The sequence below is a fragment of the Phascolarctos cinereus genome, unplaced genomic scaffold (assembly GCF_003287225.1).
Source record: "Phascolarctos cinereus isolate Bilbo 61053 unplaced genomic scaffold, phaCin_HiC Scaffold_726;HRSCAF=1367, whole genome shotgun sequence".
Taxonomy (NCBI): domain Eukaryota; kingdom Metazoa; phylum Chordata; class Mammalia; order Diprotodontia; family Phascolarctidae; genus Phascolarctos; species Phascolarctos cinereus.
Genome location: NW_027556098.1, coordinates 180,739,246 through 180,749,017, shown reverse-complemented (window position 1 = coordinate 180,749,017; position 9,772 = coordinate 180,739,246). Strand labels below are relative to the sequence as shown.

The window sequence follows — 9,772 nt, the reverse complement described above, 5'->3', positions numbered from 1 at the left end:
TCCTATGACCATTTTGTCGCCATTTGTCATCCACTGTGCTACACAGTCATTATGAACCTCGGACTTTGTGCTGTCCTTGCCACATCTACATTATTGATTGGTTGTATCCACGCCACTATACTAACATCAATCACCTTCCAGTTGCCTTACTATGGCCCCAGTGAAGTAGACTATTATTTCTGTGACATTCCTGTCATCCTATCTTTGGCCTATGCTGACAGTTCACTGGCCCAGAGGGTAGGTTTCACTAACACTGGCCTTTTGGCTTTAATGTTATTTTTCACTATTCTTGTCTCATACCCACATTGGGATAGCTGTTTTGAAGATATGTTCAACTGAAGGCAGCAGCAAAGTTTTCTCTACTTGCAGTGCCCACCTCATTGTCATCACGTGTGCCTATGGAGCAATTATCATCATTTCTTTTCAGTCCACACCCAACCCTTTCCTTGCTGCTATGGTTCAAATTTTGAATAATATTGTTTCACCTATGCTGAAACCCTTACTCTGTTCTCTGAGAAACAAGGAGGTAAAAAGAGTCTTGAAAAGAGTTTTGTGTGGGGCAGGACTAACTGCAGAGGCCTACATTAGGAGGCCTCATTCTCACTGGTCATTCCCTGTTTCCTTCTGTGGGTGGAAACTTGATCAGATTCCCCTCTTTCATCAAATGATAACCATGTCTCTGCCCTCTCTCTGTGTTATCATTCCATCTTTTCTGTATGGTGTATGCAACCAGAAATTAGGCCAATATGAGAAAAAAAAAGCTAGTTGAGTTTTCTCTTTTAAAGGGCTTTTTTTGTTGAGATTCACTTTCATTTCAGAGTTCATGAAGTGTCTGTGACTAGGAAGGCAGTGCCTGTTTATTACTTTCTTTGAAATCATTATATTAAGAGAAACTCATCTTTGAATGTACCTGTCTTTCTCATGGTAGTAATTTTGAAGAATGTTTCTTTGGGGGAAGTAAGGGACAGTTTAGGTATATGATTTCATTGCTGTAGAGAGTTACTGAAGAGCTCCCATTTTCCCACTGTTTTAAATCACCAAACCTCTATAATATCCCCCATTCATTCCTCCTTAGTCTATAATGAAAAGTTGGCAGCCTATTTTGATTCTCAAATTTCTACTTTGTTTCAGTCCTACATTTATTCTCTTGGAAAAAAAAATCTATGAAATCATTCTGAGATATGTTCTGCATCCTATCCTATGCCTTTAGTTTTTTCTTTTTCAACACCCTTAGCAATCTCCTGTCTAACTTCACTTTCAAGGAGTAAGTATTAAAAAGCAAAGTGCTCATATTAGTACTGCCAAAGAATGTATTGGCTGTATGTGTCTTAGTCCAGGAGTATTCTGGTAGATGTTTAACAACTGGCTCTATGGGAAAAAATGTACTCATGAAACACGTATATTCCCTATCACTTTTATAAATCTAGACATTCAACAAAACAACAAATCAAACCCTGATTTGTAGCATCTGTCTATTTCCAAGGTCAGAGAGCATCTTTTTGAACACAAACCTGAACAAGAATACTCTCAATCACAAATCTGACAGGTGGACATGAAGCCTTTGCTTGAAAAATAATAATGCAAGGAAACCTACAATTTTACAAGATAGCCAATTGTTTTTTTAATAGCTTTGATTGTTATGAAGTTTTCATTTGTACCAAACTATTATCTGTCTCTGAAATTTCTATCCATTCCTCCTAGTTCTTCCCTCTGTGGTCAAATAGAACAATGTCAGTTCCCCATTGTTGGATTGTATTCCTTTTCATATTTATGTATTAGTATTCCTAACCTCCTTTAAGATTCAGTTTAAGTGCTATCTCTTGCATAAGGTCTTTGCAGTTCCTCTTATCTATCAGAGATGTGCTGCAATCAGCTTGGACTGAATAATGAGAACAGGTAGCTAAATTTTCTGTGTGAGCATTTACACCTTGGAAATCATCAAATGCCAGAAATCACACCTTGATTTGTTTTGTTGACGGTCTAGATTTAAGAAAATGATAAGAAAATCTTAATAATCCAGAATAAACTAAAGTGCTATGAAGAGAATTATGTTTTTTATGATAATTGATAGGATATGTGTAATGAATATGCTAAAAGGTCAGATTTTTCAGAATTGCCTTTTCCAGCTTGTGAGTCAGACTCACCATGCAGCTTGAACTGATCGATCAAACTTTGACAAGGCTCACAATCACTGGCATCCTTCTGCCTGTGTACCTGAAGTAAAGTGAATCAAAGATTGTAGAAACTGTTCCCATTATAGAACTATGGTCCTGTAACCCACCAAGTAACAACTGCTTAGGACTTGACCAATATGGCTCCCACAGGACTCCAGAATTATTGTATTGTCTTCAATTTGTAGTTTTGTCATGGGAAACCACTCTGGCCCTGGGAAGGATTGTTTGTAATCTACTCTCCTCTACCCCTTTCCACTTTTGATTTATGTATATAATCTCTTTCTTCACTTCAGCAATGTGGAATTCCAATCTGGAGAATTCCTGATTTGCAAATCTGTTCCTCATAATGAAGCTAATTAATTAAATGGCTACCTGATTACTGGCCCTTTGTTTCTGGCCTGCTGTTTTCATCATTCGCAGGTTAGGGACTGGTTCAGTAAAATCCTATTGACAGTGTCATGTATACATATATATGTGAGTATTCACACAGAGAGACACACACAGAGACACACATAGACACATATACATATATAATCAAAAAGATGGTTGGTAAACGTTTATCAGCATACCCTTGGATCTCTCTCTCCTGAAATAAAATTGTATTTATTTGGTATGTACTCTATTTATTAGCATACATTATTTATCCTTCAGTAGAATGTAAGCCCCTTGAGGATAAGAAATATTTTGTTTCGCCTTTCTATTTTTTAGTGCCTAATATATTTTAATAATAAGTGCTTAATGAATGCTTATTGAATTGAATTAAATCTTCTTCTAATCATCATCATCATAGCTAGCATTTATAGAGCAATTCAAAGCTTGCAAAGCACTTTACAAATATTATCTTGTTCAATCATCATAGCAACCCTGGGAGATAGGTGTGCTATTACTTTCCCCATTTTGCAGATGAGGACATGGAGGAGACAGAAGTTGTGACTTAACTTGTGACTGTTGTCTAGTTAATGTCTGAAACTGGATATGAATTCAGGTCTTCATGACTTCAGAGCCAACACTCTTATCTCCTGTACCATGTAGCTACTCATGGCCCCTGAACCCTCCTCTGTCCTTTTGACTAATTCCACAGTAGCAGACCCTCAACAGCTTTGACAATATTTACTCCTATAGCAGGGTGGTATCTTCTCCAGACCATTCCATTTGATCCTGTGGAGACCTAGTGTTACTTTCAGATTTCACACACAGTCTCCTCATCTATCTTGAGCTACAATTCAATTCAATTAAGCAGACATTAATCTCTATGTACTAAGCATTGGGGATACATACACACATGCACTCACATACATACGCGCACACATACACACACACACACACACATTCACATATATATCCCTTGATCTTTGTCCCATATGTTTGGAATATATTCTCTTCTCACCTGTATCTCTTAAAATCTTGAGCTTCCTTGAAGTCTCTACTCAGCTACCAACTTTTCTAAAATTATTTTTAAGTTATGGAATAAAACAAACAATTCTATAACATAGCATAATAAAAAGATTATAACACATGAACCTGCAAATCTATTATGCACAATTTGTTATTCCTTTTAAATATGCAACAGTGTTATCATGTAATTTTTTTCTTCTTTCCCCCATCCCACCCTACAGATGGCCTCTATTAGACACAAATAGGTATATCTATATCTATATCCATACGTGTATATGCATGTAAATATATATACATATAAAATTATTCCATACAAACTTCTATTTATCAGTTCTTTCTATGAATGCAGATAGCATCTTTCTTTGCATGTCCTTTATAGTTAATTTGGGTGTTTATCATAATCAAAATAAATGATTTGCTTAAAGTTGTTCTTGAAACAATATTGCTGTTACTGTGTACAATGTTTTCTTAATTCTGCTCATTTCACTCCATTATTTTGTGGAAATATTTCCATGTTTTTTCTAAGATTGTGAGCTCATCATTTCTTATATCATAGTAAGTATGTCATCACAATCATATACCACTAGTTGTTCAGCCATTCCCCAATTGATGAGCATCCCTGCAATTTCCAGTACTTTGCCAGCACAAAGAGAGCTGCTATAAACATTTTAGAACATATAGGTTCTTTTCCTTTATCCCTAAATATCTCTGGAAATAGACCTAATAGTGGTCTTGCTGGGTCAAAGGGAATAGGTAGCTTAATATCTCTTTGAGCATAATTCCAGATTGCTCTCCAAAGTAGTTGGATTAGATGACCATTCCATCAACAATAAAATAGTGTCACAATTTTTCTACATCCCCTCCAACACTTACTTTCCCCTTCTACCATTTCAGGCAATCTGCTAAATGTAAAATTATATCTTAAGGTTGTTTTAATTTGCATTTCTGTAATAAATAATGATTTAGAGCATTTTTTATCTGACTATAAATTGTTTTGATTTCATCATTGGAAAACTGCCTATTCATATCCTTTAACCATTCATCAATTGTTGAATGACTCATATTCTCATAGATTTTTCAATGTTCCTTATATATTTGAGATATGAAACCTTTACCTGGGAAACTGTCTATAAGTTTTTCCCAATTTTCTGTTCATTTTAATCTTCACTACATCTGTTTTATTTGTTCAAAATTTTTAAAAATTTAATGTAATTGAAATTATCCATTTTACATCTAACTTTGCTTTCTATCTCTTGTTTATTCATAAATTGTTCCCCTAGTCATGTCTGATAAGTAATGTGTTCTGTGTTCTAATTTTCTTGTAATATTTCTCTTCATATATAAGTCATGTATCCATTTTGAGCTTATTTTGGCAAGTGGTGTAAGATATTGGTCGATGCCTAGTTTCTGCCATATTGCTTTCCAGTTTTCCCAACAACTTTTTTATCAAACAATGAATTCTTATCCAAAATCTTAAGTCTTTACAATTGTCAAATACAAGGTTATTATGTTTATTAGCTGCTGTAAATTGTATATCTATTGTATTCTATTGATCTACTTTTATATTTCTTAGCCAGAACCAGAAAGTTTTGATAATTGCTGCCTTATAATATAGGTTAAAATCTGGTACTGCTAAACCTCCTTCCTTTACATTTTTTTATTATTTCATCTAAATGATTTTTTGGCAATAAAATTTGGATAAATTAAATTCTGGTAATTAAATTGGGATAACATTGAATATATAGATCAATTTTAATAAAACTTCATTTTTTACTATATTGGCCTTGACTACCCATGAACACTTATTATTTATCCAATTTTTAAATGATTTTATTTTTGTAAAAAAAAAAGCTTTTTTAAAACTTTATTTATATAGATCCTGGCTTTGTTTTGACAGGTATACTCCGAGGTATTTTATACTGTCTAAAGTTATTTTAAATGAGGTATTTTTACTATTTCTTTTTTCAGAGTTTTATTTGTGACATATAGGAATGCTGATGATTTATGTGGATTTGCTTTATATCCTGCTACTTTGATAAAATTATTAATTGTTTCAACTAATATTTTAGTTAAGTCTTCAGGATTTTCCAAGTATATCATCACATCATCTGCAAAAAGAGATAGTTCTATTACCTCATTCTCTTTCCTGATTCCTTCTATTTCTTTTTCTTTCATTGCTATTGCTTGGATTTTGAATACAATATTGAATAATATTGGTGGCAGTGGGCATACTTGTTTCATATCTAATCTTACTGGGAAGGCTTCTAGCTTATATCCATTAAAAATAATGTTGCTGATGGTTTTAGATAAATGCTTTTTATCCATTTAAAGAAATATCAAACTTATACCAATACTTTCAAGTATTTTAGCAGAAATGAGTATTGAATATTATCAAAAGTTTTTTCTGCATCTATTGATATAATTCTATGATTTTTTTTAACTTTTATGCTTGCTATAGTGAATTATGTTTACACTCTTCCAGGAACGGTTAAGCCATCCTTGCATTCCTGATATAAATCCCAATTAATTATAATATAGTTAATATTTATAATATAGTTAACATAAAATAATAATACAATTACAAATATAATTTGTAAAATATTCTTGTAATCCTTAGCTATTATTTATTTACAATTTTTGCATTCATATTCATTAATCAAATTTGTCTGCAATTTTCTTTCTCTGTTTTTACTCTTCCTGGTTTAGGTATCAGTATCATATTTATTTTATAAAAGGAGTTTGGTAGGATGCCTTCTTTACTTATTATTCAAAATAATTCATTCAATATTGGAATTAATTGATCTTTAAATGTTTCATAGAATTCATTTGTAAATCCTTCTGGTCCCAGTGCTTTTCTCTTAGAAAGCTCATTTATGGTTTGTTCAATTTCTTCTTCTAAAATAAGTCAAGATGGATATTCTATTTCCTCTTCTGAAAATCTTGGCAATTTGTATTTTTGTAATTATCCTTCCATTTCACCTAAATTATTAAATGTATTGGCATATAATTGGGCAATTTAAGCTACCACCTTTTATGGACAATATTTGTTGATTTTGAAAATGTTCATTTCTCTAGATTACACTGTGGATTCAGTGCTGGGCCTGGAGTCAAGAAACAGCACCTGCATTCAAATCCAGCCTCACACGCTTTCTAGCTTTTGTGGGCAAGTCACTTACTTTTTATCTGCCTTGGTTTCCTTAACTGTAAAATGAGTATAATGATAATATGTATTATAAGATTGTTGTAATGATCAGATGACTTAATATTTGCAAAATGATTAGCATAGTTGTAGGTGCCCTATAAACACTTGCTTCCTTCTGCCCCTCCTAACATTAGCTTGTTGATTTAACTATTTAAATGTTCATTCCCAAGCAGGATGTAAGCTTCTTGAGGGTAAAAAGTGTATGTTGTTGTTGTTGTTGTTGTTCTTTGTGTCCCCAGTGCGTATCACTTTTGTAATATTTGTCTTTAATATCACTTGTGCAGAACCATCCTGGTAGGGCAACTTTTCTACCAGTGCAGATTTGTAACTTATCTATAATATATGGTCTTGGAAAGCTGCCTGTGGCACTGAAAAGTGAACTAACTTGCCCAGAGTTACACAGCTAGATTGTGTGAAAAACTCGACTAGAACCAGGGTTTTCGTGATTCAAGCTGGCATTCTATGATGCTTCCCATTTTTATAGTACTTTAAGGTTTACAAAGCTTTTCCTATCTCCTATGCTAGTGTTGTCAAGCTCAAATAATTCCTTGCAGACATATATTGACTTCAGAAAACACAAATTAACATTATCTGTGTTGTATTTTTGTTTATTTTTGTTAAACATTTTTTAGTTGGTACCTTGGCTGGAAGTTTGACACCTCTGGACTATGATAATATAGAATATTTTTACATGTTTAATATATGCTTATTGGCCTTAAGGAATGTTGAGGGAGATTTTGGAGGGGAGTTCTCTTTTGGTGGGAGTGGGGAAAGGAGAGGAGAAATATTATTCTGAATCTAGTTTTAGATAATTTTTTGTTTAGTATTTTATCTTTCCACAATTATATGTAAGAATATTTTTTAACATTCATTTTAAAACTCTGAGCTCCAAATTCTTTCCCTCCCTCACCTCATTGAGGGGACAAACAATATATAGTCATGAAAAACATATTTCCATATAAGTTATATTGTGAAAGAAAACAGACAAAAAACTCAAGAAAAATAAAGAAAGTTTAAAAAGTATGCTTCAGTCTGTATTCAGACACCACCAGTTCTTTCTTTGGGGATAGATAACATTTTTCATCATAAGTACTTCAGTGTTATTTTGATCATTGTATTGCTGAGAATAGCTAAGTCATTCATAGCTGATCATTTTACAATATTGCTGTTACTTTGTACACTGTAAGTGTCACTTTGCACAAGCTTCTCTAAGTCTTTCCAGGTTTTTCTGGTAGCATCCTGCTCATCATTTCTTATAGCACAATAATATTCCATCACAATCGTATACCATAATTTGTTCAGCCATGCCCCAATTGATGGGCGTGCCCTCAATTTCCAATTTTTTGCCACCAGAAAAGGGCTGCTATGAATATTTTTAATACAGATAGATCTTTTTCACTTTTGTTTATTGTTTTTTGGATACAGATCTAATAATTATGTTTCCAGGTCAATGGGAAACATGGTTTTATAGCCCTTTGGGCATAGTTCCAAAATGCTCTACAGAATGGTTGTGTCAGTTGAATAATGTTTAATAGCAATAGAAATTGGGGGGAAGAGCAGGGCAACCCCTTTCAATCATTTATTTCCAAATTCCCTTCCTATCTCTCTTGGATATAATTAGAAAATTTTTCTCTCAAGACAAGTAGCCAAAGTATGATCTAATGGAACAGCAGTGGAGGGGGAAACAAGTGATACAGATTTTGGACACCAATATGAGGCTTGGGAGGCAGCTCTGGGAAGGAAGAACAGGAAGAAGCAAGAGTTCATCTGAACTTGTCATCAGATAGTATATAATTTCAAAGAATACTTACTAATTAGGTGCTAATTTCAATGACTACTTCCTAAGTAGGTGCTAATTTCAATTTCTGCATTGCTAAAGGGCTGAAAGTTCCATCAGCAGCACCCATTAGCAAAGCTCCTTTCTCCCCTCCTTAGTTATGGCTACATGTCACCTTACTAAAGGAACATAAAAATCTCTAGCTGAAGGCTCTTTATCAACAAAAGAGCATCAAAGGAAAATACAAGTTCTTTTTTAAAAAAATTAACTTTTGCCAAAGTATACCTTATTTGGTATTTAGATATTAAAAAGAATTCACTTAAAAGGTCAAAGAAAGAAGTTTAGGTAAAATGAAGTATGTAGTTATTTTATTTTTTGCCTACTTCAATTCTCAGAACTGTATTTACTAATTTATAATTTTCATGTCTAAGTGAGATATATAATCATATGATAGTTTGAAAGTTGAAAATTATCTTTTGATCTTTTGAAAAATCCATAATCTAACAATTGATTGGTTCATAATAGGGAACTTGACCCAAAATACTAGAAATTTGGGAGGGGAGATTTGTAGGCAGCCATAACATTCATTGAAGTTCTTTCTAATGTCTTAACTTAGTCCACTCAACCTGCATCCCCCCAAAAATATTATCTTTATTCATCCTCCATGATACCCACACTATCTGTATCAATTCTTGACCAACTAGACAAGTTTAATAGGATCTACTTCAATGTTGTCAGTCAAATGTACTTTCCCAATTTTTCTATTTTATGCATACCACTTTATCCCCCAACCCTTATTTCATGCCACAAAAGATAATGGCTCAATGAAAATGCAAGTTTCCAATGTCTGAATAGTAGTGAGAAGAGTGAATAAAAGAAAGCCAGAGACAGAAGGACCTCTAAGTTTATCCACTCTAATCACCTCTTTTTACCAGTAGGTAAATTAGGATTCAGAGAGGTTAAGCAAGTTACTGCTCAGTGACAACTCTTAGTAAGACACAACCCAGGTTTCATGATTTCCAGCACAGTTTTCCTTCAACCACACCAGCCCAACAAAAATTGCTTGTAATTTCAATTTCTTCAGAAGGCTTTTCCCCCTATAATAGGTGTGTAAGGTATTTTTTGACTTAGAATGTTGGTAGTAATCTCTTAATTGCATGTATAATTACCTAGGCAAGCTGTTCCAGATAACAAGGTAAAGACAAGAAAATTCAGATAGTAAAA

The 9,772-nt window shown here is 33.5% G+C and overlaps 1 pseudogene; it reads left to right on the top strand.

Moving 5' to 3' along the window:
* LOC110207120 (olfactory receptor 10D3-like) lies at positions 1–769 on the top strand (annotated as a pseudogene).
* Positions 770–9,772: the final 9,003 nt, after the last annotated feature.